The sequence below is a fragment of the Camelus dromedarius genome, chromosome 22 (genome assembly GCF_036321535.1).
Source record: "Camelus dromedarius isolate mCamDro1 chromosome 22, mCamDro1.pat, whole genome shotgun sequence".
Classification (NCBI taxonomy): Eukaryota; Metazoa; Chordata; class Mammalia; order Artiodactyla; family Camelidae; genus Camelus; species Camelus dromedarius.
Genome location: NC_087457.1, coordinates 29225206 through 29252181, shown reverse-complemented (window position 1 = coordinate 29252181; position 26976 = coordinate 29225206). Strand labels below are relative to the sequence as shown.

At 36.8% G+C, this 26976-nt stretch overlaps 1 protein-coding gene across 3 annotated transcripts in view; it reads left to right on the top strand.

The window, feature by feature from the left end:
- TENM3 (teneurin transmembrane protein 3) overlaps nt 1-26976 on the top strand; it is a 2090952-nt gene that overhangs the window by 72930 nt on the left and 1991046 nt on the right. For all 3 annotated transcript variants that reach the window (XM_064477579.1, XM_064477578.1, XM_064477577.1), the window contains exon 2: nt 4967-5085. The gene's annotated coding sequence lies outside the window, so the exon portion shown is untranslated. The remainder of the gene's footprint in view (nt 1-4966; nt 5086-26976) is intronic.

Below are 26976 nucleotides of genomic sequence, written 5' to 3'. Positions count from 1 at the left end.
AGAAGCCTACAAATATTTCTTGCCCAAAATATGCATTTATATGATGTAGATTAGTGGATTCATGCAGTGGTAATTAGAGACTCAGTTATGCATTTATTTTAACATGAATGACATAGGACTGAATAGAATCATTTTATGTGAATATTGATTTAAACTGCTCAATGTATAACCATTTTTATACATTTAAATTTTGTTTTATCTCTTCCTTAAAATTTACTCTTGGAAAATAAGGAGGTTTTTATTATACATATATATATATATATATATATATATATATATATATATATATATATATATTCCCTCATGTTTGTTGAAACGTCAAAAACGTAGGATATATTTGAGCTATATTTTTCTGAGTGTCAAGTTAATATTTCCTTTTTATTTCCCTTGTATATTCTCTGATGATTTAACTCAGAAATTCTGTATCTTAGCATGTTGACATTTATATGCTTATTATTTAATTTCATGTAAATATATTTCAGAGGATTCACTTACTAACTTTATTAAGTGTTTTTCTTATTATTTAAACAATATATCAGATGTCTGTACATTATTTTTTAAAGTGAAGTCTTGCCTCTAATGTGTTATATATATCAATATAGTCTTTACTCGGTTAAAAAAAATCTCATTTTTTGTCGTTAATAGCTCATTCACAAAATAGCACAACTTAGTGGAAGGAATATGGGATTAACTTTATCGTGAAATTGGTTTGACTCTGCTAGCAGGTACATTATTTTGAGAAAATCACTTAGTATTTCTTAGCCTCATTTTCCTAATATGTAATATGGAGACGGTAATGGTATTTCTTATTTCATGTGTGAATGAAAAATTGATAGACAATGCTGACCTGATATATATTGAGAAATTAACAGCTGTTGGTTACTCGTATTCTGTCATTATCACTGTGCAGTGTTGTGTGTCCAGTTTTAGCCAGAGATCTAGTGGCTCCTGTTCTGGATTTCAGCGTGTGAGGACGAGGTGTGTCCTTTGCAAGGTGACAGTGGCTCCCCCTGAGGGCTGTGGGCTGCTCGGGGGGAGTGGCTGGTAGTGTTCTCTGCCTATTGAATCCCAGATTGGAAGTCAGAATGCACTCTTCATTTCTGACCATTTTTTGTGTTTTTAGTGGTGGCTTGGTTCCCAGACATGTTTACCAAAATATAATGAAGCCAAAATGTAGATGCTTTAGTTGAATATTCTGGGAACTTAAAGACCATTGAGAACATTGTTACAAACAGATGGTATGCTACACCCGAAATCAAGCAGACAACTTGCAAATACGTCCTGGAAATCTGACCTCTTTCTTACATGTGCATTTCCTGTACTGTAGTAGAGAGCCTTCTAATTTTAAAATTATCTGAAAAATATCTCCCCCCCCCCAAAGTACAGATTTCTTAACAATGTCTGAATACTAACTTTGGAAAATTTAACACATAAAAAATATCACTGGGGCACATTAACACATACTTAACCATCTGGGTCCATAAATAAAAGAAATGTTGAAATTAAATAGCAACTAACAAGTAACACTAAGTGTTGGCCAATAAAGTCAAGTCCTTTTTAAATAATGTGTTAAATGAATCAAATGGGGGAAGGGTTGGCATTATAGGACTGGTGACAAATAACGACTTATCTCTTCCATTGACCCTCTAAGCAATTGCTCGTGCAAAAAGCCCGGGTCGAGTAATAATGGCTGAAGAAAGCATCAAAGGATACATGAGAGAGTTTTGATGTCAGAGATTCAGTTTATAAGTCATTTGGGGCCTACTGTGTTTTTGTCTTTGTTTTGTTTGTTTCATTTTGTTTTGGTCATAGAAGCAAATCTTCTAACTATGGTATATGTGTGAAGTTTACGTACTAGCAAAGGCCTTATTCTTTCTCAGCACATAGAATTTTAAGAGCCCTTCTGGTTGGGGGTAGCATAGGAACTCAGGAGGCACTTGGGTTCTACTGCCAGCCACTCCTGTGGGGCACAAGGTGTCCTCCAAGAATAAAAGAGGATGCTGAGGCTGTCTCCTTGCTAAGAGCAAAACAGACCTGATTTTCATTGATTGTTTTCCACAAGCTCAAAAAAAGAGTCAGTGTACAGTTATGGTTAAGAATGAGAGGAGAGACATGGAAAGGACAGGGACATTGAATGCAAGCATCATTTTCCCTCCTCCCACCCTTTCTGTGTTTGGCTTCAAGATTATAATTCTGTATTCTCCGGCCGGTCACCTGGTAGATAATAAGGTTGTTGTCTTGAAGAGCAAAGAAATCTCCAAAGTTGGGGAAAAAAAATTAGTACAGTGATTTTACATGAAGTTCCTCTGTTGAGCCATGGCAGTAAACATTGCTACCAGCATCCGACTCCAGGCTTGCAAAACAATCGATAGTCACTTCAGAGTAGGACTGAAATATCAGGGTGAAAAATTGCTTCAGAATTGATCAGGAATTGATTGTAATTTTGCCAGATTTGGGGTAATGGTATCCTTTTTTCTAATGCCCCTCATTAACAATTCTGATCTGATCACACCCTCACTGGTTTCCAGTGATCCTGATAATGAATCCTTGAGCAGGTTCAACTTTAATATCAGCAAATTCACCCACCTAGAATTTGTAAATTTGCCAGGTAAGAAAGAATGCCAAACTTAATGAAAACTGAAACTTAAGACCTCAGTATCTAACACAGACCTCCTCAGTCATCAAGCAAGAACCATTTCCAGGCAGACTGCCTGGCTAGCTATATTGCACAAAGTTCCTTGAAACTGGTAAGGGAGTGACTACTGGCCATCACCATTTGATCAAATGCAGGAAGTCTTCATTCGTTCAGTAATTCAGCCCATATTTCTTGAGTGACTCAGTGAGTTAAAGGGACTGACTCTGCATGATACTGGTTACACAGACGAAAAAGCAAACCAACGAGAAGATGGGCTCAATCAGCCAAACAAATGACATTTTCGAGGGAGTGTTTGAGTCAAGGACGTTCGATGGAGATTACAGACTCTCTTGCGTGCACACACACACACACACACACACACTATTTCAGTCGCTGAATAGCCCCAATTTGACAACTGAAAAAGGGAACACTATCCTCTCTGTACATAGAAAGCTCATATCCACAACACAGGCAAGAAAGGCAAGGCACATAAGTAAACAGGAGATGAACAACATCTATTTGAAATGACACAGAGTGATACAAGAAAGAGCTTTGACACTTCGTAGTCTCATAAATGTTAAAGCAAAATATTCTCTCTAAAATGTGAGAGCATAATGAAGAAATTCGAGTTTCGAAAAGAGGTTATAATGCAACAGAAGGAAATGAAGATCAGACAATCAGACTCTAGGGGAAAATTCTGAAAGAAAAAAATTACAAAGACTTCTAAAATGCAACGGAAATTACAGAAGTGGATTTTTTTTTCAGTTGCAATAATTGCCTGGGACATGATGAAATAACGTTTCAAATATTTATCAAAAAATAAAGTAGGTTAAACATAAATATAGACGTTACTAGAAAGGATACGAGAGATTTGAAAGAAAAGTAACAGAGAACTAACATATACATTATGAGTTCATAGAAAAGGGAACAGATAAAAGGGAAACTTCAAATTATAATTGAAAATACTTCTGAATGAAATTCTTGAATCTGTGATCAGTTCTTTGCCTTGAAATTTTTATGTCGGATTATTATCAATGTATAAAGTTATCCTTCGAAATTCCTGAATAGTAAGGATTAACAATTACATGACCAGGAAGGAAAAAAAAATTGAGGTACCAGAGGCAAAGGAGGCATTAAAAATCAGACTGGTCATACTAACCAACCAGAAAGGAAGTGGGTTTTCCACAGTTCAAGCTACTGTTGACTGACATTAGTAATTGCATTCAGAGCTAGGGATTTTCTTTTTCCTTGAAGAGGCAGGTCTTTTATCAAGTTATTTATTCTTTAAGCTGCCTCCCCTCACAGTGAGGGAGATTACAAGGGTCACATTGGGTGACTTCTGCTGCTGTTACTCTCTGTGACAATCGTGAGGACTCACATATAATGAATCCAGGAAATTCCAACTTTTGGAAGGTGTGGGTGAGGAAGTTAATTCCTTTGTACTTAAAATAGCTTTTTTTTTTTTTTTTGCTTGTTTAATAATTAAAGCGACTGTATCTTGAAACATTGTAGTTTTTATTACTAGATGTTAAGTTTATTCCCATTAAAACAACTTAAAACAGTTCAGTAGCATTAAAGAGCCTTTCCACTGGAAGTTCTTTCCATGAATGTTGTTTGGTTTGATCTCAGTTGCTAGCTAAGCTATAGGTAACCTCTTTAAACAAAGAAGGTCTGTTCTCTGCCTTTGCAAATTGGAGAGAACTGAATCTGAAGATAGCCCTAGATATTTTTTCTCCAGAGTCAGCTCATTGTAAAAATGTGATACTTTATTTTTATAACTTCCTTTAACAAATCTCTCATAATATTTGAATACATATTCTTTTTGCCAGACATAATATGAATATGCATCCCTTAATTGGATACAGAAAGGTAAAATTGACTTCGCTGTGACTACTCCAATACTAAAAGCTAGTTTATTAATTCACCAAAATATTCTAGGTCGGCTTTATGATAACGATGTAACTGTTGAAACAAAAAAGAATATATTTTGTACCTTTCTTAGTATCCTCAATACACTTCTTTTTTTGTAGAAATATGTGTGATTAAGATCACTCAGTGTGTGGAAATTCATTTCTCATCTTATTGAAGAAGTAAAATGAGTACTTGTTGGGCATGATTTAATGCACATTTTAATATAAGTTTGGTGGGCCTGATAATTTTTGCATCTCGCATAAAACATTTTAAAATTTCTTCATGATATACTCATTCAGTATTCGAAAACTTACTGTGCTCAGGAAAATATTCTAGCATTTTCTTATTGTTCTACAAATTACACAGAAATTGTGCCATTGCACTTGATAGTAAGGCATTCTAATTTTTTTTATTTTTCAGACTTGAATGCAGCGATCATGTAAATTAGAGAAAAAAGATAAAAATAATCTCTGGATATTCCACTCACGTGATATTTATTCTGGATGAAGCATTGAGATCGCTGCTAGAAGCTTACTACTGTAAGTATCTTCTAATGAAATTAGAATGCTAGTTTTTCTGTGGCTTGATAATGTCATATGTGCTCAACTTTAGCAGAATTCAAGAGTAATGTATATAATGTAGGAACAGTAGTTACAAGGCTTGATTTGGTCATATAACCAAAGAAATGTATTGTCCACATAATATTTCCCACTGTGCTGTAATTCACAGGTAAGTGATACTGTGATTTGTAAAGAGTTTGAAATGATGCCATTTTACTGGTGGGATATAGGTGGCTGGTTATATTTCTTACGTGGCAATGTCTTTGATAGTCCGGTGAATTACACAGGAAAACATAACCTCTGGGGGAAATTCAGGGAGATCATATTTAATAGTAAAACCTCCAGACAACTAGGGTTTCATTAGATTTTGAAATCATTTGTAGCTATCTCAGCTGGGTCTTCTGACTGGTCACCCACACCCTGCAGATGACTACATATGTTGAATGTCACCACAGGATACAGTCAAATAAGTTCTATGTTTTGAATTGTCTTATTAACCAGAAAAATTATTCAGATACTGAAAGATTTTTTTTTTAAATTATCCTATAACAGCTAACAATTTTTTACCTCAAACTGAACATGTAGTTTGGGAAAATCCTTATAAATAAAACAATTTATATTCTATTAGTTTGTTCATAATTACAGGTAATTGATTTCCTACAATGTGATAATTTACATTTTCCACTTCAAAATTTGAAAATATATTTGTAGTACTATTTTACTTACATCCAAGACTTGGGGCAATGGGGCTGATTCACATTTTAAATGGGTAAGTAGAGATTTTAGAATCAGTCTGAGACTTATTTTACTGAGCTGAGTCTTAGAATTTTTATTCTCTCATCATAAAAATGTGTATTCACAATATAACTGGATAATGAGATTGATTTAAAGGCAGATTATCACTTGAGACAAGAGCAAACTTATTAAATGTGACGTGTCCTTTTAAAGAAGGAAAGCAAAGACAAGTCATGTTTAGTATCTTCTATAATATAATTTTTCTAAGTTAGAATCATAGAAACATTTTAATGAAGGTAAATATTCCTGTGAAATAAAGAGACTACCTTGAGTGAAGGCAAATTATTCTAAATTAATATTGTTGGTGACTTGTGACTGAAAGAACTTTGTGAGTTGCCTTGAAACTGTTAATCTTCCTTGAAAATGGCTTGGGCCATTTGTCAGAACCATGTTGTTAAATACGGATTTGCAGGAATAATTGGTGTCATTTCAGAATAAGTGGTATTTGAAGTCATGCAGTTTATTTAACACACTTAATTTGCTTAACACACCACTTCCATCTACAAAATCTCCTTGATCTAATCACTTTATTATGTCCTCTATCACTGTTTTTTTAAAATAACTTTGATTATAAGGATGAATATAGTTCATTTATACCAAGAAGACAACCTTGTGTGAGTTCTTTTTATTAAGCAAAATGGATTAAGCCCTCTAGTGGTATTTATATACATGATACTTCATTGTGATATTTGCTTAAAGAAAGTAGTTGTTTTTGTTTGTTTGTTTTTTCTTAAGTACAAGTATTTAACATTTCCTGGACATTAACTTTTTGCATATTCCTATTTACTCTGTTTGCCTGATACTTTGTGCTGTACTTTAGGTAGTTTTTTCTAAAAAAAGAGTATCTTTACCTTAGGATAAAAAATTTTAAATGCCTAGATTTAACATTGAAGAATTGAAGAGCTCACTAGGTGGTAAATCATGTTTCTGGAATCAGTTGCTTTTATCTCTGAGTCTGATGTGAAAAGGTATCTGTAGTGTTCCATACACATGATGATGCTAGTAACAATGGGTTTAGAGAAAAAACTACATTATTTATGAATTTAGGAAAGATTTCCATTTAAATAAGAGAAATGATCTTTTCATACTTAGGGATGTTTCTTTCTTTCTTTTCTTTTCTTTTTTTTTTTTAGATTTTGGCTCTTATTATAGAAGTTCTGCGCTTAGAGAGGAGCTGTTGTTGGCAGATACACAAAGTGTGTTTCAGTTATTAAGGAGCAAGTTTTAACTTCATGCCAGCAGTAGCTGTGTTTCTTTCTTAAAGAAAATTTGAAGTATTAACATTTGGCACAGAGCCAGAGAAAACTGAGGGACACCAAGCAGTAGAACTGGAAACATTACATGGAAAAGTCTAAGATGCAAAGATGAATCTCAGAGATGATCTGTTTTTAGAGATGAATTCCTTGATTTCCTGACTTTTATTTCAACTTTATTTTATACTCTGAAATTAGGCTCGGAGAGTAACCAGTAAACACACTGTGGTAGAAATTAAAACTGATTTAAAACAAAATAGTAAATCCTACTGACCAGTACATCTACTCTTTCGCTCTCTAAATCTAGACAGTTTTAAACCTGTGGTGTTAGAGCGACATAATGCTGACATCTTTAGCCTTCGCACTGAAATAAGTCCATTGAGAAACTTGAACAAGTTGATGTTTCATGCCTGTGTGACCAAAACACGTATATTTACATTTCTGCTCTCAGGTTATCCTAATACTCTTTCTCCAACCACTTGGGTTTGGAGTATCACCATCTTGTATGATTTAGTGACACTAACTCCAAGAAGGGAACCAAGAAAACAGAATATCCTTGTGTGTTTCCAGGCTCAACCCTATCTAATGTGTAGCACTAGGGAAGTTAGGTTTTCAGAGCGAGTCTCTAGCCTTGTCTCTGCCCCAGCTGTGCCCTCAGGTCACAGAGACTTCAGGTCAACCATTCACTCATGAATAAACCTATTACAGTATCTCTAAGATGTCTTCTAAGCTGAGAGTATCCTGGTTCTAAATCTCGGAACCACTCAAAAGAGTGTATCTTCCTACAAAGTGGGAATGGCAAAATACTGTTTCCCAGGAAGTCTTCCCTTTGCAGTCTGCCTCTGTTGTCCATCTCTTTCTTAGTTATCAAGAGCTGAGCTGGAGAGAGCAGAGCTGCCGGGTGTCTGAGTTGTCAGTTAAGACAATAAGCCAGAAGGAAGGTTAACAGCCAAGCCTTTAGTCACTTGCTGCGATCACGTAAGCAGGAAACTCGTTTGGAGAAAGCCCCGCCTCTGCCAAGCTCCCAGATGGCAAGGGCTCGGGCTGAAGGCACGTGGTGAGAATGCAGACGTGTGTCAGGCAGGGCTGGCTGGGACACAGAAAACTCTCTGCAGGGATGGGCTATGCCCCCCGTCAGGAGTGGGGCGGAGGCTTCCCCCCTGAGGTCGGCCAGGTAACGCCCATGACCAGGCCTGAAAAATCACACAGAGGGCTTCGGTCTGGAGTGAAACCCCTCACGGGTTTCATCTGACTTGCTTACTTCCCCCTGAGTTTAAGTTAGGGAGTAAAATTCAATAAAAAGTGGCCTTTTGTTTAGAACGCTGTATCTCATAGCCGTATTCAGTTAATTTCAGTGCATAGAGGCCCTGGCTCTGTGCTTGGTGTGAGGTGTTAGTGATGCTAAGATAAATCCTCTCCCTCAAGGAATGCAGTCCAGTGGGGAGTCCAGAGGGAAAGTGTCTGTCTAGAGGTTGTGTTATAACAACACTGCAGCGAGTTTACCTATGCCAGGCTGGCTCAGAGCTCTGCTTTATCCTCGCAGCTCCTCCATGACTTCTGTACTAGGGCCGTCTTCCATTTTGTGGATGTGACAACAGCGATTAAGTAAGGTTAAGAGAGGTTAAGTAACCTGTCTGCTGATAAGTGGGAAAGCTGGGTTCAGAGGCCACGTACTTAAACCACTGCATTTCACTTCTACTTGGAAATACGTGAAGGCTGCAGATATGCATAAAATGTTCGGAGAGACGTGGAAAGAGGCGCCAGGTCCCTGTGGGACGTGGTCAAGGGAGAATACATCACGCAGTGAGCGGTAGACAAGAGGCTGAGGATGTGGGCGGGGCTTGCACAGAGACTCAGAGATGAGTATGTGGAGGTGGCGACATCAGAAGGACCTGACACACGATTCTGCACCGGGTGTTAATGAGCCAGGGCTGGGGAGAAGAGAAACAAGAAAATATCCCATACATCTTTTCATTTTCGTTTGCTACGTTGCCTCACAGTGAGGTAACGATATAGGCGGAGGGTTATGAAGAAGAGGCGCTTGCTTTGGGGGCTGGAGGATGTGCCGTTGAGCTACCAGGTGAAAGTGGTTTGCAGACAGCTGCCTATGTGAATCGCCAATTGGAAAAACAGCGGGGCCTCGGGGAGCGTGGATCTCCAAGGAGAGAGTGGAGGAAAGGGAACCGCAAAGTGAGGCGTCCACGGGAAGGTCGGGGCAGGTCAAGAAGACTCAATAAAGTCAGTTTCAAGGGAGTTTTACAGAGAAGGAGGTGATAATGATGAGCCCACTGCAAAGAGAGACCTGTTGAGACCCAAGGTGAGCTCCGCCTGGAGCTGGCACTTGATTGGTCACGGGTTGTGCTGTTTAGCGAGAGCAGGAGTAGTAGAGCCGCGTGGCTGACGCCAGGTGGCGCTAGACTGCAGCGTGAGCAGACGGGGATGGAGGAGAAGCCGGTCCAGGGGGAAGAGCAGAGCCCGCAGGTCTGGTAGGCTTCCATACTGTGTGTTGGCCTTTTGGTTTGTTATCTGTTTGGTAGTTTGATGCTCTTCCTTCCTTCCTTCCTTCCTTCCTTCCTTCCTTCCTTCCTTCCTTCCTTCCTCCCTCCCTCCCTCCCTCCCTCCCTCCCTTCCTTCCTTCCTCCCTCCCTCCCTCCCTCCCTCCCTTCCTTCCTTCCTCCCTCCCTCCCTCCCTCCCTCCCTTCCTTCCTTCCTTCCTTCCTTCCGTCAGATGAAGCTTAGAAAGTTATCAGGGAAGAGAGAAGTTGAAGATACACGGAAGAGGGACTAAAACTGAAAGCACAGGGCCCGCGGTAGCTCAGGCTGAGATGCAGGCGGGCCGTGCTTCAGGGCCGGCTGTTGGCACATCCTCCATGGCTCTTTGACTTTGGCGGTGCCATGTCGTCTCCTCACTAAGATGCGGGTAAAAATAATATTGATCTAAGAGGGTTATTGTGACGATTAGATGTTATAACGTATGGAAAAAATGATTTACAGTGAGAACTCATGATAAAGTTTTCTGTATTAGTTTTATTTAAATTGCTGGCCTCATAGATGAAGAGATCTCTGGATGAGCACATCATCTGACACTAGCATAATGGAACTTGATTGATATTTCTTGTAAATAGGATACTTAGATAATACCTTATTATTTTAGTGATTTCAGCAGTTACCTCTTTTGTAAAAATAACATAAAACTAAAAATAAAAACTGGGACCCCATTTGTCCTAAAATTATAAATAAGCATCTGGTCAATTCAAAGATGTTTGGAAATAAGACCCTTTTTATCCTAAAACTACATAATCTGTTTGGGAATATTTTATATATATGTACACACACACACACACACACACCCCTTGTGTGGTACATCTTGTTTTTTGCAGGTGAGGTGGCGATCTTAACACTACTCAAATGTTAAACATGAGTGTTCTTTCTTTATCACAGGAATTAATAATTTAACATGGCCTTTTAAGTAATAACAGAAGATCTGCCTGAAACAGCTCTGACATACAAAGAGTAGGAAAACCATCATGCTCCCTTCCATGTAGTTACTAAGGAAGTTTTAAACCCTTTTGTGAATGGTGCTAAATTGATTTAAATATTTTTTTAAATTATTCTATTTGAGCACTCAAAGAATTGCTTTTTTTTTTTTTTTGGTTCAATTTTAGTTATTATCTTTTCTCTGTGAATGAGTCACATATTTAGATACAACCAAAAGTCATTTATCATGAGCCTGAAAGGGTCTAATCAAACTAGGGGATAAAAAAGCAGCAAAGTAACAGAACTCATCTTCTTGTATATATTTTATAAATGGTCATTTTCTTACAGAGTACATATGTATCTACTGTGTGTCTTTTTTTAGGATTTCTATATGCAATCCTCTCACTTGTTCTGCATGCGAGCCGTTCAGTGCTTTCTTTCATTTTACTTGACCCGCTCTTTTTCTGATGATTCTGAGTTAATTTGGCCTGGTTTTCTGTCCTTTCAGAAATTGAGAGCTACAAATAATCTCACATGTGTTGAATGGAAGCTGAACTTGAGAGGCTAATATCAAATTGAAGGATGCCAGTTCCTAAATTTTGTTCTGTTTCTGTATGCCTTCCTCAGTCTACGTATGAGCTCTCCTGAGATTCAAGATCTGCCTTTATTCTTAATTGTATATAGTGCTCATTCAAATATGATTTACCCTACACTCAAAGGCTTCCTACTTTTGCAAGAGCTGGCAGCCCATGAATAATTTATACTTCTCTGGAACTCTTGCCTGTTTGGGGCACAACGGGTTTCTTTTGGGAAATGATTTTTAATTAATAAATAGAACACTTTTCATCACCTTCAATGGCATTACTTTTAAGAGACTAGGAAACAAGGCTAGTGACACCTTCGTGGTCCTCTCATCCCAAGAGGAGCCTGTGAGTCAGCAAACAGTGAAGGGAACAGCGACATCTACTTATTCCCAAGCTTCCCATTTCAATATGCTTCTGGCTTTTTTTCTTTTTATTGCCTTCTCTGTGTCTTGATAGAGTTCTCTCTGGTATCAAGGTTCTTAATATTTACTTACCAAAGGGGAAAATGAATATTAGGGTAATAACCTTCACTACAACTCAGGAAGCCTTATCATGCTGACGGTGAGACTGAATGTGGTTGTCCAGTACACAGTCTTGGGGAGGGGGGAAGTGATCGATTTTAATTTGCTACTTTTTCGTGTCAGCACAGTTTTATCATAAAGCTTTCAATGTGTTCATAAACCTCTGTGGCACTAAAACATAGTAAGTCAAATTCTGATCATTTCTTTTGTCAAAAGAAGCATGATCTTAACTCATGAGTCACTGTTAAATATAAGTGTAATGTGCAGGAAAACTGAAAATGCATTATGAGGATTTTTTTTTGCCAATTTGTATAATTTTTCAGTTAAGCAGTCATAAATCAAGGAATATTGTATTTTTTGAGGCTCATTAAAGAGACATTATACATCAGAATAGTGAAGTCGTCAGCATAATGAAATGATGAATGCCTGTCACTATCTGTATGTAAATGATGTGAAACAGATTCAGGGTGTTACAAAGGAGAATAACAGTCTCCCTGACAGCTCCCCGTAGGTGCAGTTGCTGGATGGGGGTGACAGACGTTAAACGCAGACCTCTTCAGTGACAAGTACTTACTTGCACTTGGTGGGTCCTGGCAACATAAAATAAGACAAATAGCAGATAGTATCATTATAAATAAATTTGTTCAGTAAGGTGTGTTAGTGCATTTTAAGAGCCTTCTTTATTCACAAAGGCCATATCTTAAATTGAAGAAAACGCACTACAAAGGAGAAGGGTGATTCTGAGAACTAGTTCGTAAAAGCGTGTATGTAATGCTGACGCATTTCCTTAACTTGCGTAGAGAGTTTTCCGTAAAGTAAATAGCACGTCACGCAGCTTCATTTATCCTGTCGGTGAAACATACCTGTCTCACCTGCGTGTCGAGCAGGTGGAGTCCTAGGCTTGCGTACTTTACGCAGTGAGGTTTGTAGTGGACATACCGTTTTGTCAACGATCCTCTCTAGTGTGGTTTATGAGTTCTCTTTCAATCTTCATATTTGTTAAAGTCATGTCCCTTTTGCTTGAGACTGGAAGGCCGCTCTGTTGACTCTCCAGGGCTTCAGTCCTCCATTTCAGGTGCTTTATGTCCCTTAGCAGAGAGGAGCAGGCAGTAGGTCCAGTGATTTTCTGGAGGTTCTCACTTGTGTGGCCATTTCACAGCCCCTGATACAGGTGCTGAATAGATGCATGATCACTAAATGGAGAAGGAAGGGAGGGAGAGAGGCGGGGAAAGAGGAAAGGAATACTGGAAGGAGAGAAGGAAGATTTTTAGTCCAGCGTGGGTCACTGATGAGTCTCTGTAATGAGTCTCTGCCATTGGCCAAGTCATTTAAACTCTCTGCATGCATTTCCTCTTTTTATTTTATTTTATTTTTTGTTTTATCTTATTCAGCTTTCCGAGGCATACTTGACAAATAAAATTGTAAGACATTTAAAGCATGCAACATGATGGTTTGATGTACGTACACATGTGTACATTGTGAAAGGACTCAAGTTAATTAATACATCCGTCACCTCACATATTCAACTTTTTTGGGTTTTATTTTGTTTGTTTTTGGTTAAGACTCTTAAAATTCTACCTCTTATTTTAAATGAGGGTGGTGACTCACATTCACCTGGGCCACAGAGTTTGGAGAGGACCAAAAGAGACAGTATGTGGAATCGCAGTTAGGTTGATGATATTACAAATCATCCATATGAAATCACACAGTATTATTTTAAAACACAATGCCAGCCTTAGCACCTTGGGAACAGAGAGCACATGTTTGGATTGTAAAACCAAATGTACGTAGACAGAGTTATATTAATAAAAATATTCATATTCTGCATGCTTTCGGGATGGGGGTTTATTATTTTTGATAAAGTTTCCCTGTCCCTGTGTCGTAGTACTTGACACTCTAGAAGATGTAACTGAGTTACAAGCAAGATAAACGGTATAATTTCCCCATTAACACCAGTCAATGTGGTGATGTCTTTTCTTTATCCTGATGTATAAACATCATGGGGCTAAACATAGTGTTTGATTAAAGAGTTTTGTTTAAAATCATATATTTTATTTATTTTTGCCTTAGGAATATAGCAAATTACACACATGTGACTTTTATTAAGAATTAAATATTTGTAGTTTGTTGTGATTTCAGAAGTCCACAAGAACATAGTAGTACAAGTTTTCAATACTCTCAATATTAAAAGGATAACTTTTAAATTCTTAATGGCATTTTTGAATATGTTAGTGTATATTGTAATGTTATGGCAGTTCCTTGAATATATGTTTTATATGTTAAAAAAAAATTGAAAATGTCCAGTCATGACTTAAAAGTCTCTAACCATACATAGCTATTATGTAACTAAACTGAAATTAAAATGTTCTTAACAAAATATACCATATAGTTTTTCCTTTACGTATTCATCTCCTACCATGTATTCTGATCATTTTGCAAGTTTACTCACTTAACCAAAAGAAATATCTTTATGACCTTATGTTGTAATCCTTCAACTTAGTCCATCCACAGACAAACACAGACACACACAGTCTGAGATCATTTATCACATATGATAACAATTTTATAATATGATTCACATTTCCCCATAACTAAATAAATGTATTTGGAAAACTTTTGTGATATCATGTTCCATAATTGGCTGTCTGTTTTGCCTTAGAGGGAAGAAATAAGCAGTTGAAAGTTCTGGCCTGGGCACCATTACATATGCTGAAAAGAGGTCTGGCGAGAACAACCATAAAAACTAAATTTAAGACAAACTCACATTTTTGGAGAGGAAAGGAAGTCAGGGTTCTTATCATGGAAATTATTATTTTTAAACAAGTTCTTGTCTATCTACTATTAAAGGGCCAACAGTAAAGTATCAGAAAGTGTCCTATATATTAGTCTTGTTACCTTACAGTCAAAAATCTTATAAACTAACTGCCACACGTAAGGAAAGACATCTGCTTATATTAAAACTGTTTACTTCTAGTTACTTTTTAGCATCTAAAGTAAAAGTATGATAAACAGCAAACTGATCACTTATATATATATGTATATTATATATACACACACATGCATATATAATGTCACATTTTTGTTTCTTATAGAAAAATTATTATAATTAGTATAGGTAAATGTATTATTAAAATTATTTATGTATTTTTCTAATAATAACAAACATTTATCCAATTTTTATATTTAAAAAATGACTGATAATCCATTACCTCATCTGATCAACAACATAATTGGAATCCTTGTCTTTTAATTCCAAGCTCTTTTCTCTTTCTGCCATACCATAGTACTTCTTGATAAATCTTTTTATGATTAAATCCAACAAAATACAGACTGCAGTCTTTAGTGCGCTTTGCCAAGCCTAAACTCCAGTACACGGGAGGGGACTTATTTAACCGAACGCTCCATCGCATATCACACTTGGTCACTTTCTGTTTCAAAGGTGGTTTAGAGATGGATGAATATTCAAGAGGGTTGACAGAGTTCAGGATAACATTTACACCATTCTCCTGCACTGAATGACTCCAAAAAAAGCATTTCTTAAAGCCAAAAAACATTCTATCTTCTTACATAATTCTTCCTTCGGTTGTGTTTCGTTTGTAAATATCTCCAAGCTATTATTTACTGCCAGTTGAAATAAATGACTTAAGCATTTTTAAAATCATGAATATCCCAGTTAATTCCAAACTACGTTTTTATGTGTGTACATATTGTATGATAGATACATGTATGTATGTACATTTCTTATGAACTTCAGTTTGTTAATCATAATTTAGCCACCTCAGTCAGATGAGGGGACACTGAGCTAGGAAGCCCCAGAAAACATTTATAAATAGCACTAGGTTCATCTAGGGAGCTGAGAGCCTTGGAATCACTGTGAGTGACTAGGAATCAATTAATTGGGGCGTTTAGAGTCCTGGAATGTTAGAAATGGTAACGACCTTAGAAATTATCCAATCTTAGGATGGCAATAGTTAAAAAATTAATGCTGCCTTAGATGGATCAGAGCTTTCTGCCTGGACCACTGTGTAAGCATATTTGAAGCTTGTCATCCTTCATTAGCCCGACCTACAACAGGTGAGGAGGGGAAACAGATCGCACACGGGCTCCGGCTCAGCAAGTTTGCATCACGTGCCCAAAGTTGCACAGATAGTTAACTCTGAATCCGTGGTTATAAACAGGGCATCTGACTCATAATCCAGTGCCATTTGTTCTGCTCTGTTGATAAAGTAGAAACATACCCAGTGGGCTTTGTCAGAGTAAATCCATGGAGATGCTCAGGAGACTTAACTGAGAGCATGAAGAGCCGTGCAGGGGATGGTGGCTGCTCGGAATTGACGTCCTTGTGGGTTCAGCTTACTGAGACTTATTTATGATTGTTAAGGCATAATTTACTTAAGGTTATCCTGAAGCTCTTTAACTAGGTACCTCCCTTTATTATTATATTTACCATCATTCCTGCTTTGTCTTTTCTTAGAATTCCTAAGCAGATGATGCTTCTTCTTCTATAAGCTAAATAATTGGATTTCTGTAAATTAAATATACTAAAATATTAGTATTCTCTAACTACGGTCAAGGAAAAACCCTTCACATGAAACATAAACATTATATTAAAATGCGAATATTTTCATTCCAGCATGTAACATTGATCTAACAAAAATGTTGACATTAAAGCTAAAAATTGATGAACTTCTAATAGAGACCTAAAACGTTTTGGCAAAACACAGACCATCACCAATGCTGCCTTCGCTCCATCGTCCCCACCCTTTTATAAAATCTTGTCTAGCTGATTAATATAACAGAGCACTTCAGCTTTGGTGAAATACACTTATTCAATTTCACTGAAGATTATAGGTTTCAAATAATAAAATTGGATTTTATTGAGGATTGAAGTGTGTAAATAGAACATTTGATTGAATTTAATAAAATGGTATCCTGCTGATGGAGGCAAGTCATTTCCCCTAGTTTTAACTTGATTACAAAGACATAAAGTTTTATGAACTATTTTGAATGGAAAATTTCTTTCTGTCTAGAGAAAAAGACTATATGGAGACTAAGACAAGCAACTAGTGCCATTTACTATTTTAAGTAAGATAGTTGTGAATGGCTGGTTGTTTCTGAAATGTAATAGAACTGTTTTCATATCGGTGTTTGTGGCTGTTTACTTGATCACCAGAGTTAAACCTGTATGCTATAAAGAAGTAAGTCCAGTAGTAAATTTGTTTCCCTAGCTTTGAATAGCTTGACCTCAGTGACCATTCCGCATTTGGTAGGTGCAATTCTATAGTAAGTCAAGCACAGAGACGTCACACCACTACTTTTGTCACAACATGAGTCACTATGTAGTAATTACTGTTACTGAGATTTTTGGTTTTCTTTAGCCAATTCTAAAGTTTCATAAAAAGAAACACAAAGCAAAAAAATTTTTTTTGCTGTTTTCTAACAGAAAGATATAAGTGAAATCTGGGAATGATCTGTAATATCTTTGAGAAAACCAAAAGCCTGTACTGAATATTAATGCTTATTGAAAAAAAAGTATTTATTTATAAGAACACCATATTTTTCTTATGGTGGTATCAAAAATTAATTTTGCAATTAAAGATTTAATTAACCTCTTCCTCAAATGTATTACACTTAAATATAATAAAATAAATGTTATTTTACCCAAATAGAGATTTTTCTTAATGTCAATATTTTAATTGTTTTATTAGACTAACGAACTGGCTGAAAGGCCTTTTCCATTAATGATTTCATCGCAGTAGGACTTTTATTTATTTTTTTAACATTTTTTATTGATTTATAATCATTTTACAATGTTGTGTCAAATTCTAGTGTTCAGCACAATTTTTCAGTCATACATGGACATATGCACACTCATTGTCACATTTTTTCCTCTGTAATTCCCTGTGCTGTACAGTGTAATCTTGTTTATCTATTCTACAATTTTGAAATCCCAGTCTATCCTTTCCCACCCTCCGCCCCCCGGTAACCACAAGTCTGTATTCTATGTCTATGAGTCTAAGGACTTTTAAAAGATTGTGAAGATATTTTCAAAGAGAATATTTGTGTGCTAGAACATAGGCTAGATGTCTCACCAGGCATCATGATAAATGTGGGATGAACATCAGAAATGCTGGAACGGGAGACATTATGTTGACTAGATTGATAGTAAGTTGTTCCAGGGCAAGATCGATTTTAATGTGGCCTAAAAAAAAAGCACTTTGGGTTGATTTCAGAATATTATCTTGAAGCAGGTGATTCAAAGTATCTGCAGGAGACACATGTAATATGAATGCAGTAGCTCTATTTGATTATTTAGCGGTGCTTTCAAAGAAATAAAAAGGTGAACCATTGATGAGAGGGCATGACATGGAAGGAAAAGTGCATCTTCAGGTTGGCGATGGTGTGTGTCGTGTCTAACGCTTCAGAGAGAGTTACATTCTACAGGGAGAGAGAGGGGCACTAGAGAGAATGGAGTGAGAAGACAAAAATAAGAGTAACGGGGCAGACTCAGCCCCTAGATGTACAGGAAAGGCACTTTAGAAACAAAAACAGAGGCAACAGCAAAAAATAAATAAATGCTATAAGACCCTCTGCTGTCCTGCTGAGGACTGTTTGAGTGCAAAGATTAGAAGTAGAACACTTGAAAACAGAAAAACGTATAACGTCTGAAGAATAATAGTTTGATGCTAGAACTGAGGTGAGAAGGAGGAAAAACTATAATTAGGTTAAAAGCAGCTGTATCTTAAAAGGTTCAAGGTCTAGGAGACCACTTCATCAAAGACATCAAATAAATTAGTTTGAAATGTGTTATGAAAAAGAATTCCAGGGGCATGTTTGATAGGTGTAAATTTTTTGGGTTGAGAGAAGCCACAAACAAGAAGGATGAGAAAACACCTGTAAACACTGCATAGAAAAGATGCCCAGAAATAGATGGATAAGTACAGAAATAAGATTGCCATTTAGGGAGTCTAGACAAGGCAAGATAAGTGAATCAAAGTGTTTAAATAGAAGCACGCGTGGCAGTGGTAGGTAAGAGTTTTCCACAAAGTGCAGCAGGACGTTTCACTTTGCAGGAGAGCTTTAGCAGAACCCTGGGTGACATTTGTTAGTTTAAAAATACATGTGTGTATTTTTACAAATGTGACTCTGTTATTCATTGAATGCCTAGTGTCTTTCTTATTCCATCTGTATCGACTAGATGTCCAGCAGCTACGTGTGGTTGTCAGGTCCTGTATGTGGTTACTTAAACCCACTTCCCTTCTGTGGTCTTCTTCGATTATTAGAAAAACTGCAATAACAAAAATGTTAGTTATATGAGGAGATTGTCAGAATTCATAGGATGGACACACCATTCTATAGTCTCTTTTTAGTTCTGAAAATTATTTGAAGAGAAAAACTATTTTGCATATCAGAATAATTTTATCACAAGCAGTCCTCATGCCATGCCTAGTACGAGCATTCACTTCTCTTTGCTGTGAAAATAAAAATCACCAAACATCTATTATAACATCCATGCTACCAGGTAACATACTGGTATTGAACTCAGAATTGACCTGTGGTTCTCATTACCTGTAGGGAGATTAAAAGCTTCACTGGATAATAAAGCAGGAAACAGAAGCTGTATAATGAAAATACAATAAGCCAGTTTCAAAAAGAAATGAAATGCAATCCAACCTTCCTAACAGGTCTCATTTTTATCCTCACTGTTGACTTTTATAAATAAGAATCTCAAATAGTCGTCATCCTCCTCTGATACGAGCCTTGTTGGTTTTGGTGTGTCCATCAGGAAATTCTGTTTAGGTCACCAAGGGCCCGTATTCTCCTCTACCATCTGCTCCAAAGTCAAACAAACAGAAAGCGGCCACCTTTCTGACTTGGTTTTTCAGCTTATGTTCAATGTCTGCACACAAAGTACCAAATGAAAAGAGAGTCTTATATTCTGTTCTGCAGCCTGAGCACTGAAAGAAAAATAATTTTGAAAAATATGAAACATACACCTATACTATGGACAGAGTAGTGATATTATTAGTAGTAGTAAGTATAAATGTTAGACTCTAAGATATTTATGAAAAAGAGGAAAATTAATAACAAATCATAATAATTGGGAAAAGGAAGTTTTGGATATAAATAAGTTAAAGGTTCACAAACTTTCCAAAACCTAAAGTAGCATTGAAGATAATGATTAATATTATCAGATTGAAATTTATCAATAAAACAAGAATATAATTCTTGTTTGAAATATATCCATTCCTATGTGACATTTTTATAATGTCAAAAATATATATTCAATTATTTCTTAGAATAATAATTAATGAAGCCACAAAAGCAGTAAACAATCCGAATTAAAGAACTTTAATCTGGAAGTAGCATTGCAGGTCGTGTAGTACATTTTGTATACATTACAGGGAAAGAAACTGAGTGACATGTTCAAGGTCTATTGTCAGCAAAGCAGAATTATTCTCATTCCCAGTTCAGACACATACCACTGTGTAACTGTCTCTTCAAAGTAATGTCTTAATCTCAAGATATTTATGAGCAATGATATTCTTATTTCAATCTAGGCAGTTATTTTTTGTATAGTCAGTTACATATTATTGTCATTATTGTCATTACTGTCATTACAATCAACTCCCAGTTTCATTTAAGTGAAATCAAATCGCATTGTGTCACTGTTTTAGTTAATCAAAGTGACATAATAGAACATATGGTAAAGGTTACAACAACTGTGTCTTAACAAGGGCTTCAAGCATCATCTGTTGCTTTGCATGAAGTATAGTAACAAAATGACACAAGGTTAGAAGGGCTTACAGTGGACTCTTGAATGTAACAGTTAAGCCTTACCTTCTGTGGCAGTGCTGAGCAAAGGATGTGAATTGTCAAAATTCTGAGACGTCTAGTGTAACACTCACTCAGAAGGGAAAAAGGGATCCAGTAGGCAGACTGCGCTAGCATATAAAGAAAAAATGAGGAATATCAGTCTCCATCTATTTTTACAACAGAGAGTTGTCCAGGGAAAAAGCAGGAAGCACCAGCTAACTTGTCCTCTTCCAGAAAAGGTTCCAGGTTGGGAAAGGAAGGTACCACTGGCTAAACGCCGTGTCCCTCCCCCCCCCCCCCCCCGCCCCCGACAGAGAGCAGGAGAGAGAGCTGAAGCCAGGTGTCCTTCCAGAACTGCATTCAGCAGGAGCCCTGACGCCCGTCCCTTTGCCTTCTTGCTTTCAGGCTGCAGAAATTGTAAAGTTCAGGTGGCTCTTTAATGGGAACTATGGTGAAGGCAATCAGGAAAGGCAACGGTGACAACCAAGCTTTGCTCCATCAGAGCAAATGGAAAATCTAAGCAATGCTACCCACGCTAGCCAGACAACTAGCCAGAACCAAAGCCCAATTAACAGCATAAAGGAAAATCTTGAGCCAGTTCCAGGGAGGGTAAAGCAAGAAAACTAGCAATGCATGCATCACAAGAGAAGGTGATCCATATGGAAGAACAATAATAGAAGACTAACAAATGCGGTAGTAAAATATTCAGAGAGAAAGAATTTTTTTTTCCCGTGAAATGAATGAAAAACTGTATCTCTAGCTCTGATGGGCATATAGAATACTAGAAACCGGACTGAAGACAAGGGTGAGAACAGAGGTTGCAAAACAGACCAAAAAATAGGATAGGCTGACGTTTGCAGGAAAGGAACACGGGCAAGAAAGGAACAAGATTCCTTACCAGATGCTCTAAGGACTCGGGTGAGCCAGTTTAGTGTAAAAGATTTTTTTGGACATTTTACTGTGTGACCTTCAAGGAATATTTCCCCGGCATCTCTTTGGAGAACAACAAAAACCACTTAATTGTATTTCGATGTTTTATTTGGATGGAGCAAAGACATTCCTATTGACTGGACAACATGCTGAGTGAGGCCAGAAGCTGTTTCAGGTGTACTTGGTTGCACCTTGGGGTTTCCACGTGGACTTGGGACTTAACCTACAATTTAGATTAAATTGTTATATAGAAATGATCCTTGTGTAGTGCCTGCTGTTGGGTGATTGCTACGAGAGAGAGCAGAGAGCTACTGAGAACAAGCCATGATGAGTCTTGGGATGGTTACTCTAATTAAGAGGGAAATGGCAGAAATTACAATATATTAAAACCACAATCTTGTGCTGATGCACAGGGTAGGACTGTGTTTCAAATGGACCATAAATATAGGAAATGTTTCATTGATACTTAGAGAAGTGAAAAGCTCTTGTGACATTACAAGCTATAAATTATTATTATTTTTTCTAAATCAGCCTTCAAACTGAGTATTCTCCTAAATTGGACCAGTATATGGCATTTATTCTACTCAGCTAGCAGCTACCAGAACCCCTGAGAACTGGATTACCATTTAACACAAGAGATCAAGCCAAACATAGAACCTCAGATAAGGATTCAATGCTGGGGAAGAAAAATGTCCGTTTTCCAGAGACATAAGGCTGAGTTAGCATTTACATAGGCCACAGGCATGTGGCAAAAGGCTGAAAAGTGCTAGAGATTAAGTGAGAGTCTGATGAATCCAGAATTAACCCATTTTTGATAGAAGTCATAAAGACTTCTGTTTTCCTGGCAGACTGCCTGACTGTCCCAGAGTGCAGATTTGCTTAGAATTTTCTGCTCAGTTTATTTGTTTTCCATCCCTAATCAAATCAATTATGGCAAAAGGATGTAACGTGGAGTTGGAGGACCAGGGGCCACCCGTGTAGGTGGGAACCCTGTTTTTCATGGAATGGGCATCACTGAGTTCGGCACAGAGACCAAAAATAATTTATTATATCCTCATTTTTCAGTAGAATGTCTGAAGTTATTTTTCATGCCTGGTATTAACTTTGAAAGAGCTAGAATCCTGTGGAAGTAGGAAAATCTCGACGCCTATTACCCAGCTGTGTCGTAATTCTCACCTGGGCACCTGTACCTTGGCCAGATTTTGCTTTGGAGTAAATGTCTTTGTGGCATTACAGAATGTGGCTCTGAGCCCTTTTTTCATGCAGGCATGTAATCTGTGACTATATACTAAAAAATAACTGTGTTGTATTTGACTAATAAGCCAATAACATCTTAGCAAAGGGTATGTAAGAAACCACGTCGGTCTTGGATGTGGCTGTGTCCTCCTCAGTAGTGCAGCACGTGGTGTAGACAGTGTTTTATAAATGTTTGTTGAATAAATGAATGGATTAAGTAGTGTTTCTTCATGCCACAATTAAAAAAAAAATTATGAGAACATGGATTAGCAATTCCATGTAACTTTTAATAAAAATAACATCATTTTATTTTATTTTTGTATTTTTGGTGGGGGGAGGTAATTAGGTTTATTTATTTTTTAATGGAGATACTAGGGATTGAACCCAGGACCTTGTGCATGCTAGGCACGCACCCTACCACTGAGCTATACCCTCCTCTCCTCCATGTAACTTTAAAGTTAAATTTTATATCAACATACTCATAAATTAGGACTTTGCATTTTAAATATAAATTTAAATGTTAAACCGTTACATATGGTAAAACTTTTACGTTAGCCATTTTCTTTCCAGTTGAGTTACCACATACGTCTTATTCATATACCTAAGACTTCTTAAAGGTTAAAAAGGTGAATTGAGAAGTTAGAATTATCATCCAGATATATAATTAATTTTAATATAGTAGAATCACTTCAATTTGTACTCTACTTGTTAACAGATTAACATTTGATAAGTTAAATAATACTTCTATAGAATGTTTATCGTATTTTTGAGAATTCTCAAATGTTTACTTGTACTGAGAACCACATGCTGTAGTTTGGTTAGTTTTGCTATATTGCTTGACTTAAGTAAATATTGATTATTACTAAAAGTATATGACTTGCTTACTTTCCCCTCAAAGGATATGGAAACTGACAGATTTTCCACATGCATTGAAAGCATTTAATTGTTGAACTGAGACCTTAATGTTGACTTCTATGTCTCCTTGTGGGCAAAACAGCAGTCATCACATTTTTTATTTCCAAAACTCGCCATCTTCATCTGACATATGTTATGCACAACACTTGGCCCCTGGTTTAGTACAGAAATTCTGTCTTTTGGGTGGCAATCAATGGTTTTATGTAATTTACTTTTTGTTCGCGTTCCCACTCTGGAGTTTCTCTTCTTGACCTTTGATAGTAATAAACGTTGGCATTCTGAGGAGTGAAGAAAGATGATTCTCCTTTCTGGAGAGCACACTTGTTGCGATTACCGATAATAGTGAGCCTTAATTTTATTTCTGCTGTGTTCGTAACAACTCTGCATAGATCAGCGGTTGCAAACTCAAGATGTCCAAAATCCAACATCTCTTCTCTGATTATTTTTCCTTTTCCTTTCCTCATCGTACAATTAGTAACACTCTCCTCTGCACTGCATCTGTGGACAAAGCGCGTTGACAGAATGCGTCCTGTTCTATGGATGCTCTGCAGACTGTCTCAGGAGTGGAAGCGGGGTGCAGTCCCTAAGATCCAGGCAGCACAATGTCAGCAGAGCCCCAGAGAGAAAACAAACAAAACAAAACACAAAGGTGAAAAGGAAGAGGGGGAAAAAGTACTGACTGAAGGACACGGTGATATCTACACATTTATAAAGAGGAATTGTTAAATTGTATAAATAATGGAAAGCAAACATTCCCATAAAATAATCTGGTGGGAAGCATATTGAAGAGCTGAAGTCTGTCCTTTTTGCAGATATTGTTACAGTTGAGGACATGAGGTCCAAAGCATTTAGTTTTCATAAATTGTTTTCCTGCCCTTTGTGAAGAGACTCTTAACTGTCATTCTGAGTTTTATACACTAGGCTGCAGAACATTCCTTTAGAAATAAATGGAATGAGGGTGAGGGAAGGAAAGAAGTGAAAGAAACACATTGAATAGAAACAATACGCAGAGAGATAGAAATCTGGAGTTTTACTGAAGATAATAAATCTCATGCAAGTACCTTTACAAATGATGAAACAGTGGGACAGGAAAAGTTGAGATGTTGTTTTTGTCTGTCTTAATTTAGGAGACAGTCTTCACCTAAGGCAAACACGTCAGGGCTGAAAAGCACAACCAGTTATCTTTTTTTACTGAAGTGATTTCCATCGGCAAGGGATGGGAATTAGAAAATGAAAAGATGTAAAAAGAGACTACCTTGGAAATCTTGTGCCAGAATGCATGTATTTAACTCTCCAGTTTAGCGAATCTAACAGGGAGCCACCATCTGGTAACTACAGTGGTGGAAAATAGTCCTATTTCCTAAGAATAGTGTGTGAACTTCAAAGAAGAGCATTCGTGCTTTATAAAGATCCATGTATATCAATTACATAGTCATTTTCTTATTAAATGGCAAATGCTCTTGATTTAAGGAGACCCAGTAAGCATTTCACATAGGTGGTATTTTGTGATCCTATGCAAAAATATTCATGATAAAACACACTAATAGTTTGAAGAAAAAGTCCTAAGGGCTATAATGATATACAATTAAGAATATGCATTCATAATAAAGACAATTATTACTCAAGGCTAAATACATAGACACAGAGACATTGTTTTTGTGAGAATTGTATACATATTTATACTCCTGAATTTACCATCCTCTTTTGACGAGATCTCTAGATAAAAGATAAACGGAAGGAAATTACGCCCGTAAATTCTCCAAACCCAACTCAGAACACATCAGACCACTCAAGCTTTGAAATTTTGATAGAGCTGTTGCAGAGGTATAAAATGTGATTGAGTGCACTTGTTATTCTTACAGCAGAAGGCATTTTATGTCATTTAAGCTACTCTTACCCAACTTAAAGTATTCTATAAATAAGAAATTATGCAGAGAAACACGTATCCTTATCCTTACCATGTGCAGGAACTGCGGATTATTAATGTAAATGTAACAAAAAGTTGACGAAGTATCACAGACGTAGACGCGTCTGTGGTACCTGAACGGCTGCACATCACAACAGAACCTCCACGTTCCCAAACCTGAAAGCCTGAGAACCACTCTACCTCACCGTCTCCAGAAAAGTAACCTCAAAATATTTACTTTGAAAGCATTTTATTACTGCTTGTAATGTTCAGTTGGTGCTGAAAACCACTGATAAATGTGGTTATTCTTTATAATCATTCAGGTTTACAGCTTAAAGGGACCTAAGATTCATCAACTTCACTCTGCACATCAATATTTGACTCAAACACATTTTGGTCTGGTTTTTATTAGTGTATATAATAAATGACTATTCATATGCATATATCCATATGCATATGTTTATGAACATGAGGTAAACTTGAATATGCATGTATATATTCATGTGTTTGCATATGTACACAGACATGTACACAGTCATTCACTGAAGCATTTCACTGTGGTAGCTAATCGGGTAGGAGCAAATATGAATATGACACTTTTCTGTGTTTAAATAATTTAGTCACAGCTAACCCAAAGTTCAAGGGAATGTTATACATAAAGTGCCGGTGTGATGCAAAAAAAGAAATTCATAATTCCTGATAAAATAGGAGGAAATCTATTCCTTGATCTGATTTTTAAAGGAGGAAAAGGCATGTTAACTTGGAAGAGGTAAGGCTGAGAAGGCAATAGAAATTAAGGGAACAGAATGTGCAAAGTAGCAGACGTGGAATTGTAGTACTTCATTCAGCAGATAGGTGCAGTGATGGCCCTATGTGGAAACAAAAATGTATATGTGGATAAACTTACTTACATATTTATTATTTCTTTCATTCACAAAGGCTGAATGCTGAGCATATATTAGTCCCTGTCATAAAGGAGATGGAATCAAAATAAAAGCAAGGAGGAACACCAAGTGCAAAGAGAACTTGATACATTGCTAAATATTGTTACCTATTTTTAAAATCTACATTCTATTCTTAAAATATTCTCATTCTTTGAGGGTTATATGTTAAGTGCACAATTACGGAATGCTTTCTTAAGATAGTTGCTAAAGAATCAGCGATAGTAACATGCATTTGAGTTAAAATTTAGTATACTTTTTGGAAAAGTTTTTGAAGCGGTTGTATTATTTATTTTATTCATACAAATTTGTAGCACTTTCTAAAAGTATGTTTATGTTTTGATACTTTTTTTCCTTAGTGCTTAGTGATTGATACTGAAGAAATACGTGATTTGCTAAGCTTAGTGGCCATTCAACAACCCGAATGGAATCACAGAGCTGGAAATGAGTCCTTTAGGTCAATTCTTTCTTCATCTTGGACAAATGAGAATGCAT